At 43.6% G+C, this 19,619-nt stretch overlaps 1 long non-coding RNA gene across 4 annotated transcripts in view; it reads left to right on the forward strand.

Moving 5' to 3' along the window:
* Positions 1-19,619, forward strand: part of LOC117199642 (uncharacterized) — a 299,525-nt gene that overhangs the window by 253,735 nt on the left and 26,171 nt on the right. For all 4 annotated transcript variants that reach the window (XR_007472976.1, XR_007472975.1, XR_004480910.2 and 1 more), the window contains one exon: positions 19,475-19,522. This is a non-coding gene — a long non-coding RNA (uncharacterized LOC117199642). The remainder of the gene's footprint in view (positions 1-19,474; positions 19,523-19,619) is intronic.

The following is a 19,619-nucleotide window of genomic DNA, read 5'->3' on the forward strand; positions in this document are numbered from 1 at the left end:
CCGAATGATTCTTTGCACCACCACCAGGCAGGCGCCGCTTGCCCTTATTCTCCCTCCTACTGTCGTGAATGGCTGAGCAGTGCCCTGCAACCAAATCTTCTGAGGAAATCTAAGTTCTCACTGAGAAGCAAACAAAACAAGTTCATTCCATCTTGGCCACAATCAGAAAAATCAGATGGAATAAAATCCTTGGGAAAGAAAATTGTCTTTTGCCAAAACTACAGCCCACTCAGGAACTTTAAGTTCCAAGCTTCCAACTCAGCTGAAAGCTTTTCCATTTCTAGTTCTTGTCAGAGTTGGCAAATGGCAATATAGTGAGTGAGGGAAACGTCCCTTATTATTAGACTTTCTGAGCCTTTTTTGCTCTTGCAAGACACTATTTTGAACGACCCTCAAATGATTCAGAAGTGAAGAGCCTCCACTGGCTTAGCGATACTGCCAATGCTTCATGCAGCATGCACCAGGGATTTTTCCTCCTCTTGACGGAGACATCTTCCCGTCTTTCCTGCCTTGGAATAAAATGCAATTGATGGATTTCAGGGTGTCTTTCTTGTTTCACAGATTATGGCAGTTCTGCGGAATCTCAGGTGCACAGCGGTCACCACTAGGTAGCAAGCCTCAAATTTCCAGCTAGGTTTATCACATGCATGGAAAAGCACTCAAGTCTCCAGTGCATCCTGTGAATCCTCTTGTGCCTAATGCTTCTAAGAACAAAATCCATACTCCGTAGCATCACATTAATGAGCCATCAGGATCTGACCCTGACTTTCCGCCAGCTGTGCTTTCTCACCACTTTCCACAGTTAGAGATACACTGCCCTCTGATCCTACAGACATACTCCTTACCATGACCCATGTTGACCCACTGTTCGATTCCTTGGCTTCTGACTAACTTCCTCTCATTCCTCCCGATCCAGCAAAGGCATTTGTCCTTCTTTTGGTTCTTTGCACAAGCCAAACTCATCCTCAACTTTGGGTCATTACACTAGCTGTTCCCACGGCTTGGAATGCTCTTCTCTCGTGTTTGCACTTGGCTGTCTCCTTCTTGTCACAAAGATTTTAGCATGAAAGTTTCTCCAAGAGCCCTTTCCTAGGATTGTTGCCAATCGCCGTCCATGTTGTGCACCGCACAATTTCAGGGGGCACTGTTCCCATGACAGTTCATGTTAATGGTATGTCTTAGGGTTGTACACGCACAGTCAGCACAGCCACGCTGGATGGCCCTTGTCTCCTCTGACGTGCACTCTAATAACCTTCCAACCCAATCCCAGTCATTTTATATTTTTTCACCCCTTTCAACATTTTTTCCGCCGTACCTACCATTATCCAAAATAATTTCATTTAATTATTTATTTACTTCTTTACTGTCTACCTGCTCCTGTGAGACTGTAAGCTGCATAAAAGCATAGCTTGTGACTTTCCGGTTCATGCTGTAGCCCCAGTGCCTAGAAGAATGCCTGGGAGATCCTAACTGCTCAATAAATAGGTCTTAACTCCAACGAGCAAAATGTAAAGAGGCACCAGAAAAGACAGCAACCAGGAAATGAGAAGTCACAGTAGACCTGCACAGAAACTCTCTCTCTCTCCTCTTTGTCTTTTGGTTTCCCTATTTGTCAAGTTACTATCTGCAGTTGTCTGCAGGTGAGCTTCTCAGCTTTGTAGTTCTCTTGTTAGATGATGATGACTCCTTCCGTATTTCCAGGTCCAGCCACAAGTAGGGAAACACTCAGATCTCTCTTGATCCTGATCCCACATTTCAGAATAAAGAATGTGATTATTTCAGTTTGAGCCAAGTGTCCATCACTGGTCCAATCAGGTCTGGTCAGGAGAGTGAGGCCATGTGATTAAACATGACTGCCAATGAGAGGTAGTCCTGGGAATTTCCCAGAGAAGAGGAATCTTCATGGTCCAGTTAGACTCCGACAATTTCTGATCCAAGGTGGCAGCAGAGCCTCAGGTTCAGGTAAGAGCCGATGAGTCCAAATGCTCAGTAGAAGAGGTCACGGGATAAGGGTCCAGATTCAGGTAGCTTTTGGTAATCAGCAGTGTGATGCTGTACAAGTGTTTAAATTGATTTTCCTTATCTGAGAAACAAAGGCACTGGATTCAATTATTCCTATGCTCCTTTCCAACTCTGCCATTTCATGTCTTGCAACCTGCTAATCACCCAGGTTAACCTTCTCTCCCACCGAGTTAACCTTCCCTCACCTCCATCCTCTAATCCTGATCTACCCAGTCCCACTGGCAATAGCAATGTATCAGGGAAAACAACTTTTCACACTGCCTGCCAGAGGCCCGAAAATGCTGAGAAGTGTCAGAATTAGGGATACAAAGTCATGCTAAGATCCACAAAAAAGAGGTGGTTGTACTCTGGGACATGATAAAGACCTCAAAGGAAGACCAATAAAAGGTGTTCAGACCTCTAGACCCAAACAAAGTGAATGTGCTTCAGGGAAAAAAGAAAAAAATTATAAGAAACAGTAAAAGCTGAGAAAATGATCAAGATGCTCAAATGGAGATGATCACAATGTTCCCGGATGGGGATACTTGGCAGAGGGACAGTTGTAATCCATTCTCCCAAGTTATGAAGGTCGAAGCCTCCTTCAGACAATGTGTTCTAAATCCTCCAAACATCCCCAACCATTACCCCACTAGTGCCTTTGTGCATGTGAGTGTGCTCGGAGACGCCTTTCCAGCTGAAAGATCATGACAAACAGGGAGCTCTGTGCAGCCTGAAGATCTGAGGAGGCTCAGGTGCTTAAGTGGTTCTGGCTGCAGTCAGCAACTGCAGAGATGCCTGGAATCAGACGCAAACTTAACTGAACAGTGGAGGATTGACAGAGAATGGAGAAGAGGCAAGAAATAGGAGACCTAAAGAAATACTGATGCTTTGATGAAAATAATGATGCATTTTTTGCTCACGAAGGGCAGGGGCTATATCATGTGTGCTTCATTGTTTATTTATTTTTTTGTCTCTAATAGCAGTTGTTATGATGCCAGGCTCAAGGGATGCATGACTGTATGTTTGTGAGAGGAATATCTGTGTTGGAAGAGTGGTACTTAATATGTCCACAGAAGATTCTCAGCTCTGCAGAGCCTTCCTTTGTAACTGTTTTATTTGGGGGGGGGGGGCAGGGGGTGCTGATGTTCCTCTTTAGCCAACCTGGGATTCTCTAGGATTCCCTTGCATTGAGAAAAATTCTATTTGTGTGTGCTCTTAAAGTCTCACTATCTGGGATAGTGAAGCTTCTTTTAACAATACTTTTAACAATACTGACCTTGGAAACTGTCTCAATTCTTCTTGGAAATGGTGTAATAGCTGTTGATCATCTTCAGAATAAAATCCAAATATCTTAGCATGGAAACCCATGGTCATCACACTCTGGCCTTTGGCAAACTCCTCCATCTCAACTCATGGCACTTTTCAGTTTTACACCTTGAAATTCCCTGAACTTGCCATTCTTCTTCTAGCTTCTGAAATTGCTCATCCTATTTCCCCCTTTCCAGGGCTGCCCCATCCCCTCCCTCAGCAGCCCCATGGGGCTAATTCCTTTAGGATTCAGCTCATATGCATGTCTCTCTCTGTCCCCTCATTAACTCTTCATTTATACCTCATCACAGTATTCATCATTCTATGCTATGATTCACCGTTTCCTTTTCTTCCAATCTGTATTAGAGGCCACTTGAGGACTGGACTGTTTTATTTATTACTATCCCCTCAGTTCATATGACCATGCCTTATATATTCTAGGTATTCAATAAGTTGTTTGTTGAATGAATAAATGAATGAATGAGGTGATGGGTTAAAAATCAATCTAGGAAGATGGTATAAGAACTTTTTAATGTTAAGGACCCCATACTCTTAATTTCTTCATTGATGGACTCTGCTGAATCACTATGATTGAAGCCACACTCTAGATCTCTGAAATCCATAGCTATTATCAGAGCTTATCTAGGGAAAGAATCAGAATCAACTTGAAAGCACCATGTGAAAGCATCTTAGAGAGGCTACAGGGAAGCCTCATGAGCAAATGGAGATGATTTTGCCATGGCTTCCTTCTTGACCCTGGACTCAGACTACAAGATTGATGATACTGAGAAAGCATTCAAAATAAATGAAAGAAGTAGCCGATCTTGTACCTCCTGTCAGTACTTGCCATTCATAATATAAAGTCAAAAACTTCACACACTGCAACTCTTGTCCTTTTGGGGAGGGTCCTATCCCAGCCCACACGAAAGTCATTCCTCCTACAGTTTGAAGTCTAAGTCAAGCATTGGCTATCCCAGGTCTCACAGCTAGTTACGGAAGAGGTGGAAATGGTGAGTGTGTGGATGAATAGATGGAGGGACAGAGGATGAAGGATGGAGGGATGCATGTATGGATAGACGGGAGAAAGAGCAAGGGGGGGGCAGGAGAGCAGAAGGGGCACTGAGCTAGAAGACAACTGATTGAACTTAGTATTTCATTATATATTGGGGACAAAGGAGGCAGAAAAATTAAATAATAATGAACAGCATTCAGCCTAGGAGACTAGAGAGTGGTGATAAAAACTAAGGAGAAGGGGGCTTCCCTGGTGGCGCAGTGGTGGAGAGTCCGCCTGCCGATGCAGGGGACACGGGTTTGTGCCCCGGTCCGGGAAGATCCCACATGCCGCGGAGCGGCTGGGCCCTGAGCCATGGCTGCTGAGCCTGCGCGTCCGGAGCCTGTGCTCCGCAACGGGAGAGGCCACAACAGTGAGAGGCCCGCACCGCAAAAAAAAAAAAAAACAAAAAGAAAAACAAACCTAAACACTTCTATGCATAGGAATAGATAAGAAGTGACTTTCTCTTCCCCAAACTGAGGGATTTATTTTGATTGTAGACATAAGAGAAGGTTTCATCGGAGAAGGTTACCTTTCCTTTGCTCCAATAAGACCTTCAAATTTGCTTTCCATGCTATTTTACCCTACACAGAGGGCAAAAGGACTGAATTCAGACTGTATGTGCACATGGGTACATAACCTGAAAATGTCTCAGGTGTTCAGGGAAACAACAGATTCTTGTATTTCACTTATTAAAGCTTTCTGATTACTAGACCATGGTCACAGAGGGTTGCAGATACGAGTGTGAAAAGTGGGTAAAATTAACAAGGAAAATGCTTTTACATGCAACAATCAGTAGCTACTGTTACGGATATGAACAGTAATATAAATAAAACATTTCAAGAGAACAGCGAAGGAAGTTATTAATTTTGACCTTGGAGGAAGCCAGAGAGGAATCTGAAGGACAAGCCTCACTCATTCTGTCATCCTCTTCCTCCATCACTTACATTTGGCAGGACTCCAACTCACTAAGAAGTGTCTTGGAATCTGGGCTGTGAGTGTGAAAATTACAAAGTCATATAGCATTTGTATTCATCGGAATTCACACTCATACCCATGGGGAATAAATTCATCTTTGCCAAACTCCAAAGAGAGTAGCTTAAGGTCGTGTTAGTATTAAGCATAAATTGGTGGCTGAAATAATGCCAAGAGGAAAATTATCTGTAACAAGAGCCATTTGTCAAGTAAGGTGGCCCAGAGTACAGAAAAGCAGGTGGACCCTATGGCCAGTGCTTGCAGGATCTAGCAGGTGGTCTCTTTGTGCAGGCTGTTGGCTCCCACTTCCTGAGTCACCACAACATGTAGGATGGGGACATTTGTGAGTCCTTCCAGAGCATTCCCATTGTCAGCTCATCTGCCAGCAAGCCCAGCAAGCTGCACAAATTTATCTACCAAGGGTGAGGGAAGACATCGTTGGTCCTTCTTCTGCCCGCGTTTTCTGGGGGAAATGGAGATGGAAAAGAGCAACAACAGCCCTTTTCATAGAAACAAAGAGTATTAGCTTATGTTCTGGGATTGACATTAACAGTTATGAGGCAAGATAGTCTGCAACCTAGGAAAATGATGGAAACTTAATTAGTGCTTTGAAATTCAGACTCAAGACACGGGGAAAGGTTTGGAATCAGGAGTAAGGTTTTCATAGACAGAGAAAAGAGAGTGGAGGAGAGTTTTCCTGGGGAAGAAAAACCAAAGGATACAAAAAGTACAAGACCACCCTTCAGGGTGCTTGGGGAAGGGATGCTGTCAGGAAACACTGCCTGGTTATGGAATTCTGAAGAACTATGGTGCCGGGGATGGACCTTCAGATTTGGAGTCAGAGCAGTACTGGGTACAAGTCCCAGCCAGATCACTCGCTAACAGGATGGCGGAGGTGGGGTGACTTATTTAACCCCTGAGCCTCAATATCTTCATCTGTAAAAGATGTCCCCTTTGTGATGCCTAAATACAACATTCGGTGCATACTGGGTGCCCACTGACCAGTCAGCATAGGGAAGGGAACCCCCCATGGGGAGACTTCCAGCAGAGGCTCGGTCAATTCGGAGCTGAGTTTTAGGGAGATAGCAGTGACAGCCTTGAAGCTCTGGAGAAAGACTGCAGTTTGCAGTTGTCTGCTTCTCTCCTGAAACACCTTCATCCAGGCTGTCCGGTGCCTCTGTGAGCTGACTCACCCCTCACCTCTCTGGAGCCCCTGAGACTGAGTCTTCCAGGAAAAAAGGCAGCCCTTCTGTCTCGAGATTTGGGTTTTTTCCCCCAACAGATGGGCAAGCTCACTGCCTGGGGTCTTTAAACAATGTGCTGTCAGCTGTTAGGCGTTTTCCACCGTGCCTTTTTTTCCCCTCTCCCATCTCTGATAGGTAACCTCAGACCTTCTAAGAGTCGGGTCAGGAATTTCACTGTGACAAGCCCCTCTGAGGCCTGTCTGAATGCACACTCGGGAATAATCAGAGGAATTGGTTGGACTAAGCAGCCCCCAAATCTGAGAAAGTCCTAGAGAGCAGGAACTCCCTACATCCCCATGGCCTTCGCCCTGCAGTTGCGGAGAAACGTCCAGAGTGGAGGTCCCCCCAGCAGTCTTGAGATTTGAGACACTCTCCACCTGCACTAACCATGCTGGCCTTTTGTTATATTGGCATCTTGGTTGAACATGTGATAAGTGCCAGGCATGGGCTGGGCTTTGGAGCCTTGGAGGTGGAAGAAGGTGGAAGGTTGTTCCTTCATCTCCAGGTTTAGACTTCTATTAAAGAGACAGTCACACAGACACATGCGAGCACAACATGGCATTTTTCAGTGAATGATAAGACTACTCACCTGGATGCCCAAACCAGAAATCTGGTTATCATCTTTGATGCCTTCCTGGATAGAGGGATGGCCAACTGCCCATGACATACCCCCTGGGAAGGGGCAGTCCATGTGGAAGACACGAGATGCTATCTTCTACCCACACTTTGTTGATGTGGCTATAAGATTGAGTGTTTTTTTTTAAATGTTCTCAAGGGATGTTTATTTGCACATGAGAGATCACTCACAGATTACCCTGGTTTTAAAATTTAACATTGAGTTTATTAAATTTTAAAACAAAGTTGGGTTCTTTCTCAAGCTTTTAAGTTCAGTTTATGAGTCTTATTTTGTTTGTAAAAGTCTAGCGAAAATTAACAAGCACATATAAGGAGACCTTGATTAATACCTAAGCTTGTTTATAAACTTAAAGATTTTCAACTGTTTATAATTTTGATACATTCTATTTTCAGTACTTTAATTGTCTGATTAACAAACAAAATTTCCCAAGTACTCAAGACTTATAAATCTAATAGATTCATTAAACTCATAAACATGGTGATTCTTTTTTTTTTTTTTTGGCTGCGTTGGATCTTTGTTGCTACGCGCGGGCTTTCTCTAGTTGCGGCGAGTGGTGGCTGGCTACTCTTTATTCTGGAGCACGGGCTCTAGAGCGTGTGGGTTTCAGTAGTTGCGGCACGTGGGCTCAGTAGTTGTGGCTCGCGGGCTCTAGAGCGCAGGGTCAGTAGTTGTGGCGAACGGGCTTTGTTGCTCCGCGGCATGTGGGATCTTCCCGGACCAGGGCTCAAACCTGTGTCCCCTGCATTGGCAGGTGGATTCTTAACCACTGAGCTACCAGGGAAGTCCCATGATGATTCTTATGATAATCAGAAATGCTCAAGCATTATACATAAATCTAGTAAAAATTCAACTTAAAACAGCAAGTCTAAATCAATTCCTAAATTAGTCATTTTAATTGTGATCACAAAGTTTAACTGCTATCCCAATAGACCAAACACTCTTAAAGACAAAAATTTCTATATGAATCATACATTGCTTTTAGAATAATACAGACACACCTTATTTTCTTGCACTTTGCAGACATTGCATTTTTTTACAAACTGAAGGTTTGTGTCAACCCTCTGTCAAGCAAGTCTATCGTCACCATTTCTCAATAGTATTGGCTCACTTCACGTCTCTGTGTCACATCTGGGTAATCCTCACAATATTTCAAACTTTTTCATTATCATTATATTTGTCATGGTGATTTGTGAGCAGTGATCTTTGATGTTACTATTGCAAAAAAATTACGACTTGCTGAAGGCTCAGATGATGGTTAACATTTTTTAGCATAAAATATTTTTAAATTAAGGTATGTACACTTTTTAGATATAATGCTATTGTACACTTAATAGACTACAGTATAGTTTAAACATAACTTTTGTATGCACTGGGAAAGCAAAAAATCTGTGTGATGCACTTTATCGTGATACTCACTTTATTTTTGTAGTCAGGAACCAAACCTTCAATATCACTGAGGTCTGCCTGTATTCGGTTAATAAAAACTATACATAATTATTTTATTTTTTTGTAAAAATGTATACTAACAATTACATAAGTGTATACACTAACATGTTAACAACTAATAACTCTGGGTGGTGGCATTTTGGCTGAATTTTATTTTCTTATTCAAACCTTTCTTCATTTTTGAATGAATATGTGGCTCTCTCTTTTTTTTTACAATCCAAGGAAAGACATAATTAAAAAAAAAAAAACCCAGTTTGTTTCTGTTCTGGGATAGAGTCTGTGCTGGGATCCCATCTTATAGGGTGGTCCCTGGATACCTAGCCCCCACTGTGTAGCCTTCCTCATGGGCCACCTGGAGCCTGGACCCATTTAATCACTGCAGCAGGCCTCACGGGACTTGCGTTTCATGAATGCATTTATGCAAAGACACCTCCGACATCAGGCTTTGAAATTTAGTATTATTATTTTTTAACAAAGAGAGGAAGTTTATACCTAAAGCCATCCTCCACAGTCTGAGCCTTTGAGACCATCATGCAAATTTAAGTTTAACTGAAGAAAAGCATAGATTAGAAGCTGTTCTCTCCAAGCCTGGTGGACAAGCTCACTATGACTAAGGAACTGATTGCCTGACTAAGTAACTATCTGACGAGCTGAAGGACCCATGAATAAGTGAATAAATACATGGACACAGTGAATTAGTGACTGGCTTTGAAAGTCTGAATAAATTAGTGAATGGATGAGTAAAAATAACTAATTGCTTAATGACTGATTGATTGACAGAAGCAAGGACTAACTGGATGAGTGAATGAATGAGTAGGAATCAAAGACTTCCTGAGACTGACCGTGGGTGAATGAATTAATTGGTTGAATGGATGATGAGTAAATGATTGACAACACTGACTGACTAAATTGTCCACTGAAGACCGGGTAAATGAATAAGTGAATGAGAGAATGAATGACTGAGAGTGACTGAGAGTGAGCTCAAGGCTTGGCTGACTTACTGACTGTGCTTACCTGAATTAGTTGACTGACTGAATAATGGTGGTCTAAAACAACAAAACGATTGACTACAGTAAATGGGACACTGAATGCATGAATGAACGAATGAGTTTGAAGGAGAGGGCCTCACGGGAACTCTTTTGTCCTTGAAGTTGCCATGCCTCCATCCCAGCACTGCAGCTTCCACCCAGGAGTATATGGCCCCTTCCCTCCACATTCCCAAATACCTTAGATTTATTGATGTAGTTACTCAGGACCTACTGGTTGCCTTCCCAAGCGCTCTCCTTTCATTTCATTTTGTGGATGAAACCTGATACCTGACTTGTGGTCTATTCTTACTCTTAGGATTTGTCAATCAATCTTGATTTTTTGGCTTGCTCCTCAGGAGATCTAAGAACACTGAGTCACACCTGAGTCTTGGGTCTTTGCTTCTGGGCACCTTGGGAAGGATCCAGGTCCTGGGGATGCAAATCTTTCCCAGGGTTCTTCCCAGCCTCTGGAGGAAGCCATTCAAACTCCAGGTCTTAAGGTCTCTGTCTGTTGGGTGAGAGGTTCTACTGTACCTGGAGCTCTGCTGGGAGGCCCAGAGCTCGTCCATCTCAGTGCAGGGGCCTGATGACCTGATGCATGGCTATTCTCAGGCCACTGGAACGTGGGGAATGGTGTGCACTTGCAAGCTTCCTGGTGCACATTCTGTTGAGAAATTCCAGTGTTTGCCTGCTCATCCTTTTATTGTTGACCCTTGTGAGTTTGCTTTTATTGCTCTGGCTTACCTGAAGCAGACTGACCCTTGAAGGAATTTTCATTGAAATAAAGTCCTCCTCAGATCTGGGAACGAAACCTCCCACCCCTCCTCTCCTGCCTGCTCAGAGCTGCCTCCATGGACAGAGAGATTTTGCTAAAGGGCTCTGTGTGTTAGCAAAGGATTCATTAATTGGGAGCTCACTGTTTGCCTCTTGTTCATCAGCTTCGGATCACATAGCGGATCTGTTGTCTATTTACATTTATTAAAGGAATATTTCAGAAGAGTATTTATTCTTAAAGGGAAGCTCAGAGGTTACCCTTGAATTTCAGAGTGAAGATCTGCCAAAATCCATGGCCAAGAGGCTGAAAATAGACATGGTGTTTATTTGTCTGCAGCCTCTTTGGGTGTGTCATTAGCTGTGGGCACGGAATTAGAACATCACCTGTAGTGCCAGGCTGGAATGAAGGTGGGACTGACATGACCACAGAGACAGGGCCTGATGACCATGTGAGAAATCATCTTGCTTGGTTCAAAGCTAATAAACAAAAAGACATTCTAATTAGATGTCAACTTTTACATCAGGATTTGTAGAGTGGACTTAATGTCTCAAGGATGTTTACATGTGTGAATACTCACATTGACCTGGGAGAAGGGCAGGAAGATTGAAACCAAGTTCATCGTCTGTCTGTCTAGGGTGACTTCCTGATTTCTGACCCTCCAATTTCCATAATCTGTTGGATTCTAATTATACATATATTTATTCACCCTGTACAGGGTCTGGTGCATGATTGGTGTTTGATAAATATTTGTTGATGGAATCAATAAATGGCTAAACGTCAAACTCAATTCATCTTTTAAGGCTTAGTTCAAATTCTATATCATCGTGTAATCATTCCTTGAATTTGCTTACAACATGACACAAAAGGAAAATCAAGAGCCTTGGAGATAGGCCAACTTGGTTTCACTCCCCAGTTCTTTTACTAATTAGTTGTGTGTTTAACTTTTCTCAGCCTGTTTCTTCTTTATCATTATCTCTGTCATCATGATCACCATCATGACAATAATGAATACTCCTGAGTGCTTACCACGTGCCAGTTAAGCACATGCCATGCATCTTCTTTTTAATCTCCACAAAACTCCACTATGTAAGTTCTAGTATCTTCCATGTACAGATAAAGAAATCGATGTACATGGAAGATCAGCAGTAGTAGTAGCTACCTCTTTACTATTTGCCAGGCACTGTGCTAAGCATTTTAAAATCCAGTCAACCATCGGATGAGCAACATGTCTTAGTTTGCCTAGAACTGTCCTAGTTTTAGCACTGAAAGACCCATGCTCTGGGAAAACCTTCAGTCCTGGGACCACCAGGACAGCTGATTACTCAATCCTCATAACAAAACAGGAGAAAGGTGATACTCCTCCAACTTACAGGTGAGAAAACTTGCCGAAGTTCACGCTAGTAAACGGCAGGACCACGTATTCTGGTTCTCTGAGCCTCATTTTCTGAACGGGGAAACAATTTTCCCGTCATTGGATTGTTGGGACATTAGATGCTCTAATATGTAACATGAGTATAGCACTTACTTTTCTACCTCTTATCATTCAAAACTATGACCTTTTCTTCTTTCTCTTTACATCAAGAGGCTTAAAGCATCACATCTGGTGGTCTCCACCTCCTAACCTTCCATTTTCTTTCAACCTGTCCCAGTTTTACTCCTTTCCCCATCACTTGTCTAAGAAAGAACTCTAGTCAAAGGTCATCAGCTATCCACTGGTCTCTTCATAATCCTCATTCTACTTCCCTGGAATGTGAGAAGCAGTCTATCTATGTTTTAAAAACTAAAACAGACGGAAAGAAATTGAATCAGAATGAATCCCAAAGCATCTGACACTTCGGACCTCTCCCTCTTCTTAAAATTCTTTGATGTCTTGGTTCCCTTGACTCTCTTAGTTCTTCCACGTGTCTGAATGCTCCTTCATGGCTGCTCTTTATCTTTCCTCTTTGTAAATATTGCTGTCTTTCAGAGTCTTTCCATTTGCCCTCACTTTGCAGTCTCTCACGAAGCCATCTCATTCATTTCCCAGACTTAACTGTCATATTTATACTGGTAAAATTCCAACACTTTCTCCTGAGTTTCATACATATATATCCAACCATATTAGTAAGGAGAGCATAGGTCATGCTGCAGTAACAAATTTACCGTCAACTCAGGGGCTTTATGTATCAAATATGCAGTTCTCTCTCATGATTCATGTCCAGCAGAAGTTGGTAGACAGAGATCCACAGAGTCACTCAGGGACCCAAGCTGGTGGACGCTCTGCTATGAACTCTAAACTCATGACCTCTAGTCTCTGTGGTGGGGGATAGTGAGGGGGATGGTTGTACAATGGCTCTTAAATCCTCCCATCTGGAAGTGACACAGATGACTTCTGCCCCTACTCAGTTAGCAGGAACTAGTCATATGACCCTGCAAACTGCAAAGGTGCTGGGGAAAAGGAGACACGTAGTGAGCCATAAATCAACACATCCACTGGCCCCTGGACATCTGCACATAGAGTTTACTAGGGCAGTTCAAGTTCAGGTTCCTCACGGAATCAATATCTTCTTCCACCAAACTGCTCCATCTTCTATTTTCCTGATCTTAGAAAAAGGGCCACCATCCACACTGTATCCTGGACTGTATGCCTCTCTGGTTTTTACCTCCTCTCCCCTACTTTAGGCCACTTGTGAAAACTTACTGATTTTCCCTCCTTGCCTTCCTTGTCCCAGCCTCTTTGAATCTAAACCTACTTCTCAACCTGCTGCTCTTAATCAGCTTCTTATCATCAGGTTTCTGGATTTCGGTTTTAGCTCCTGAAATGCCTCTCCTTACTCCCAAGCACCTCTTGCTATTCCTACTTCCTCTCTAATGCATCCTCCCTAAGGCTCCAGGGAGGTTTAGCTTGTTTTTCCTCAAGTCTTAATCCAATCACGCAATGTCCTTGCTTTATTGTCTCCAGGCTTCCTGAACCCAACTCCTGTGACATCTAACTTCTAATCTTCCTCCCCACACTTGCTCCTCCTGAAAGCCTCCCCCGCCCATGTACAGGGATTCCATCCTTCTAGATGCTCAGCCCAAAACCTTGAAGTCATCTTGACTCTTCTTGATTATCCTCACATTCCACATCCTCTCTACCAGCAAATCTCGTTGGCTCTGCCTTCAAAATATATCCAGATCCAGTCGATTCTCAAGAACTCTTCTGCTCCCTCTCTGGTACAAGCCACAACATATTTCACCCAGATTAATGTAAGACCCTTCTCATGAGTCCCCTGTCTCTACTTTTGTCCCTTTTGTTCTATTTCCTAGATTAGCAAGAGAGGTCCCTTTATAATTAAGTCAGTCTTATCACTCCAGTGGTCAAAGCCCTCTAAGCGCTCCACATCTCACTTGGGATAAAAACCAAAGACCTAGGGACCCTGCAGGCCCTCTACAATCTGACCATCTTGGTGGAGCTCTTCTTCCAGGACCCTCCCCCAGAATCACTCCACCCGGTCATATTGGTCCCCTTTTTCTTCCTTCAATACACCAGAGTCCTCTGCCTTCAGGAAGATCCTCAGAACCAGGCCCCATCCTTTGGGTCTTTGGTCACATGTCATTTCTCAGCGACCAGCTCCCTGACCAGCTGATATAAAATCCTTCTCTCTCTTTTCCCTCCCTCCTTGTCTTATTTTCTTATCCATGGTGCCTATCACCATTTAACACACTATATATTATACCTATTTATCTTGCTGACCATCTGTCTCTTTCAGGGAGAAGGAAAGCTAAACGGGGTTAGGGATTTTCTTTCTGCCTTGTTCACTGAGAGATCCCCAGTGCTACGAAGAGTGCCTGGGATGTAGTAGGCATTCAATAAATATGTGTAAATTGTCCTGAAGATAATGGTGACACCTCTTAGCCCAGCCTTCACCAATTACTGCAGTCTCTTCATTTGTCATACTACCTTCTTAGTACAAAAGCAACATTTCCCAAATTACTATCTAGACAATGCCAGTCCTACTTGCATATTTGCCTTTAAAATATGTTCGGGAAATATTTTACACTCTTGGCTCGCCCACCATCCCACAAAACTGGCCAAAATTCAAATACATAATAGCATATTATAAAATCTAAGAAGTACTACAGGAAGTTTAACTTTGTTTCTAAGCTTATTTATTCAATGAATCCTTTTAGGGAATTTATATTAGCATCCTGTACAATTGCAGCCCTTTGTGGATTTTCTGCTACGTAGCTTCCAACTCCCAGAATGCATCAGACTGTTTTGTCTGTTTTGTTATGTTGTTTTCTCACTTTTGAATTGCCAAATACTCTCCCTCATCTCTTTCCGCTTTACATAAGCACACACACAAGCACACACTGTCCAGGACAAATAGTAACTTCCCTTTCCTGCTTTTGTGCGAGCTTACAACTCTTTTATGAAGCCTACTCTGATTCCCCACCCTCCTAAACTACTTTTTCCTTTAGTGCGCTCACCGTGGCCTGGTAACGTCTTTATCAGCACATCCAATTTAGTTAATCCCAGATATGAAATCACATGTCTATTGTCCTGATTAGTTCTTCGCTTCCCAAAGGCACAGGCTGTATCATTTTATCCTTGTAGGCCCAGTTTGTACCCCTCTTCCTCACACAGAGAAGGTTGGCCTTCATCAATAGAACGGACCTGTTGGGCCTTCTGAAGTTAAGGCATAAGAAGCCTTGAAAGCATCTGCCTGGTTCTCTAGGAACTCTTGCTTGTGGGCTACTCCCTCTCAAAACCCACCCAGCAGCTGTGAGAAGCCCCAGGCACGTAAAGAAGCCACTTGTAGGTATTCTGGTTGAGAACTGCACTGAGCTCCAAGCTGACAGCCAGCACCACCGGCAGCCATGGAGTGAGCCACCCTGGACGTCCAGCCCCGTCAGGCCTTCAGATGACCACATCCCCAGCCTCCATCTGACTGCTTTCCCTGAGGGACTCCACGTGAGAACCATCCAGCGGAAACCAGTCAGCCCACAGCACAAAGAAAGGTGAAAATAAATTGTTACATTAGCCCACTAATTTGGGTGGTAATTTGTTACACAGGTATAGACACCTGAAACAGTCTCCTTATCCCACCTTAACATGTAAATTGTAAGCAAACCTGATTTAAACTTGTCCTTTCTGGGCAACCCGGCTGTTCTTAATGAAGGAACTTGGAATATGAATCACATCCCTTGTCATTCAAAAAGTCCTGTATGCTCTTACATCTGCCAGTGAACAGTAATCTCCTTTTATCCAGTCGCTAGACTCCCCACAGAAAGGCCAGACCCCTCCCTTTTCTCCAGTATGTCTCATCCTACTAGAAGAGCAGGGTGTCTTTTTAGAAACCTCATTCTGTAAATATCATCTACCCTTGAGCATTATCAAAATGTGCTCCATGAGCTGGTGCCTGGTGTGTTTAAGTTGGTGGGACACGTTATCCTTCGGTTGCAGCCCACAGAACACAACAATGTGCTTTCAATTAGCTCATTTTAAGACTCCTACGTGACACATTCTTGCTTGGGGATCACCCAAAATGCTCCAAGTATTTCCTGATCTGTAGTCATTTGCGTACCTGCCTTCCTTCCCTAAGTGTGTGAGCCCCCTGGGGGCTGGACATGTGCTATGTGTTCCTGTATTGTGCTGTTTACAGAGCTCTTCTCTACCATGACGGCTTTCAGTTTTCAGGGCCGTTTGGTTTTCAGTGATGTGATAGTTTAATCCCCAGAGGTTTGCCTTATTTTCCTAAAGCGCAAGTAATCGGTGAGGCAGGGTGTCCTGCTCACTGCTCCCTACCCGGTACCACCCGCAACAGTCGCGAGTCTCAGCGTAGGAAAAGGGGTCATTGCAGGATTTAGGATCTGAAGAATCAGCTCTGGGGCTTCCTGGATGTGTCTCTGTGCAGCTGGCATGATTCCCCTGAACCTCAATTCCCTCATCTGAAAATAGGCGAAATAGGCACCCCTAACCCTAACCCATGTCCTTGGGAATATCAGGTGAGATAAAGGATATGAAAGATTTGGGACACTCACTAGATTACCTCTAAGGTACCTCTCCACTGAGGCTCTAGGACAGGGCTTCTCAGTGAGAACTGGGAGGTAGAGTTGGAAGTCAAAAGAACCTCAAACTCACTCTGACGTTCTTTACTTTTCTGCTACATTCGGAGGGCGGGGACATATCTGATTTATTGTGAGCTCCCCTCCCACACAGTGCCCAAGTCATCTGGGAAACCCAAAAGGGATTACAGTCCTTCAGGGAAATGGGTTAAGACCCAGGACAATTGGATATATTGGAACAGAAGCTTTGGGAATAAAAGAGTAACCTCCATACAATTGAGCACTTTGTCTGCATTCAACACATTTCCTGATTTATCCAATCTGTCCACCAGGGACAACCACCACCAGTTGGGGAAATCGATCATTAGGTTCAAAATACAAGATTCAGCACACGAGGGACTTCCCTGGCAGTCCAGTGGTTAAGACTTTGCCTTCTAATGCAGGGGGTGAGGGTTCAATCCCTGGTCAGGGAGCTAAGATACCACATGCCTCATGGCCAAAAAACCAAAACATAAAACAGAAGCAGGGCTTCCCTGGTGGCGCAGTGGTTGAGAATCTGCCTGCTAATGCAGGGGACACGCGTTCGAGCCCTGGTCTGGGAAGATCCCACAAGCTGCGGAGCAACTAGGCCCGTGAGCCACAGCTACTGAGCCTGCGCGTCTGGAGCCTGTGCTCTGCAACAAGAGAGGCCGCGATAGTGAGAGGCCCGCGCACCGCGATGAAGAGTGGCCCCCGCTTGCCACAACTAGAGAAAGCCCTCGCACAGAAACGAAGACACAACACAGCAAAAATAAATTAATTAATTAATAAACTCCTACCCCCAACATCTTGAAAAAAAAAAAACAGAAGCAATTTTGTAACAAATTCAATAAAGACTTTAAAAATGGTCTACATCAAAAAAAAATCTTAAAAAAAAAGATTCAACACATGAAAAATCTGTAAATAACCAGTTATTAAAGAATGATTATTACTACATCCATTAAAAATGTGTGGCTCATACTTAATAAAACTAACTCTGTTGCTTTTCTCCACTGGGCTTTGTTCTGCCTGTTGGTGACACTTGGTCAAGTTCCCACCTTCCCAGATACCAGCTCTTTAGACATGTGGAGTCAGTGACTATGCCCGCTCTCTTTTGCAGCCCAAACACCTCACTTCCTTGATCTGCTCCTCATGCAGTTGTTTCCAGTCTTGCTGCTATCCTGGAGTCCCTTCTTTGGGGGTAGTTATATCTATTTCTGTCAGTCTTAGAGCACATCTTCTTTAGCACCTTTTATCCAAGAAAAAAAAAAATTGTTGCATGGATGAATCCAGAGAGTACTCTTAGAAGCCATGGCTTGCAGAGAACCATGGGATGAACATACCTGAACCTTGGTGAGATTTTCTAGGTGTTTCTACATCTCAGGAGAGACACCATATTTCATCTCTGGTTTGACCCAAAAGCCCATGTGAGAAAGTTTACTTGAAGCCAGAACCACCTTAAGCTAACAGGGCTGACACAAGCTTTACAGAGACAGACCTAGACCTCTTGCTTGGATGGTAGCAGCACTGAATGGAAGACCAGAGGGAAGGTGGACAGGGTTGGAGGAAAAGAGAAAAGAAAGAAGGGAGAGGAAAAGGAAGAAAGAGAGGGAGGAAAGAGATCCTATTTTTTTCTCAAGTGTCTTCCACATTTTGAGGCTCACAGGATGATTCTGAAGCTGGAGGTCTTTAAGTCATTCCATTATTCACTGTACAGGCTTCTACTGATTGACTCTACTGAATCAAGTATTGCACTAATCATCAAGGATACAGAGATAAAAAATTCAGTTCCTGCTCTAGGATCTCAACATCGGTATAGAAAATGCACAGGCAATTAACATTATGGTAAATAAAATAGTAACCCACACGCTAGTGGGCATGAAGCAATTATATGATACTGAACTGCTTCTGTTGCTATAGACAGGGTTGAATGGTGTTATCCAAGAAGTGAGTCCCCTTTACCCTACCCCATCCTCACACAGCCAGGGTCTCCCATAGTGGAGACAAAGGCTAGTCTAGCTTGGGGTCTGTTCGGAGACATGGCAAAGTGTGTGATACTTGCAGCCACCTCAGGCATATGGGTAATGAGTGTGGGACAACCACACATCCTGGTTTACCCAGGACAGACTTCATTTACACCTGCTTTCCCAGTGTAATTCTTGACAGTGCACACTTTTACTCTCAAATACATCCCAATCTGGATGATAAACTATATGGTCACCCTAGTGATAAAACTTCAGGAGCCAGATGCCTGGGTTAAATTCCAGCTCTCTGCTTATTAGCTACTCTCTTAGGAATCCCTTAGCTTCTGTGTCTGTCTCCGCATCTACAAAGTGAGGCCAATATAATCTGCCTCATGTGGGTTGTCGTGAGGATTCAATGAGTTAAAATATGCAAAGCCTTAGAGCAGAGCGAGCGTACCTGCCCAGATGTAGAGCTCTTGCCCTCTCCTTGATTTCCATGGAACACAGAACGCCTAAGGTACACAGGCATTTCTGTGTCTGGTGGTTTTATTGAAGACCTGGGGAGTTGGGGTTAGACATCAGGGTGCAGAGATGTAGAGCCCAGTGTTCCTTGGAGTCCCTGTCCCCTCCGCTGGCCCCATGACTGTTCCAGACTCCATTCATGGCTTCTTTCTTTCTCCGCCTCTCCGGTAATGTGATGCTAGGCTGAAGGGTCCTGCACCTGGCCAGGGAACAGTTTTCTGCTTTCAAGGGGAAGCCCTGGGTTTTTCTGTGGTCCTGGGGAGAAATATTAAGAACTTCTCCTGTGTACCTCCTCAGGAGGGGTGCTGGAAAAAATACAGGACACCCAGTGAGTTTGAATTTCAGATGAACAACAAATTCCTTTTTTTTTTATTATAAATAATCCCCCCAAATGTCATGGAGCATACTTACACTAAAAAGACACTTGTTGTTTATCTCAAATTAAAATTTAACTGGGCTTCCTATATTTTTACAGGTATACCTTGGGGAGATTGCAATTTTTGTTCCAGACCATCACAATAAAGTGAGTATCACAATAAAACGAGTCACATGAAATTTTTGAATTCCTAGTGCAACTGAAAGATATGTTTACACAATAGTGTAGTCTGTTAGGCATGCAA

The sequence above is a fragment of the Orcinus orca genome, chromosome 17 (genome assembly GCF_937001465.1).
Source record: "Orcinus orca chromosome 17, mOrcOrc1.1, whole genome shotgun sequence".
Classification (NCBI taxonomy): domain Eukaryota; kingdom Metazoa; phylum Chordata; class Mammalia; order Artiodactyla; family Delphinidae; genus Orcinus; species Orcinus orca.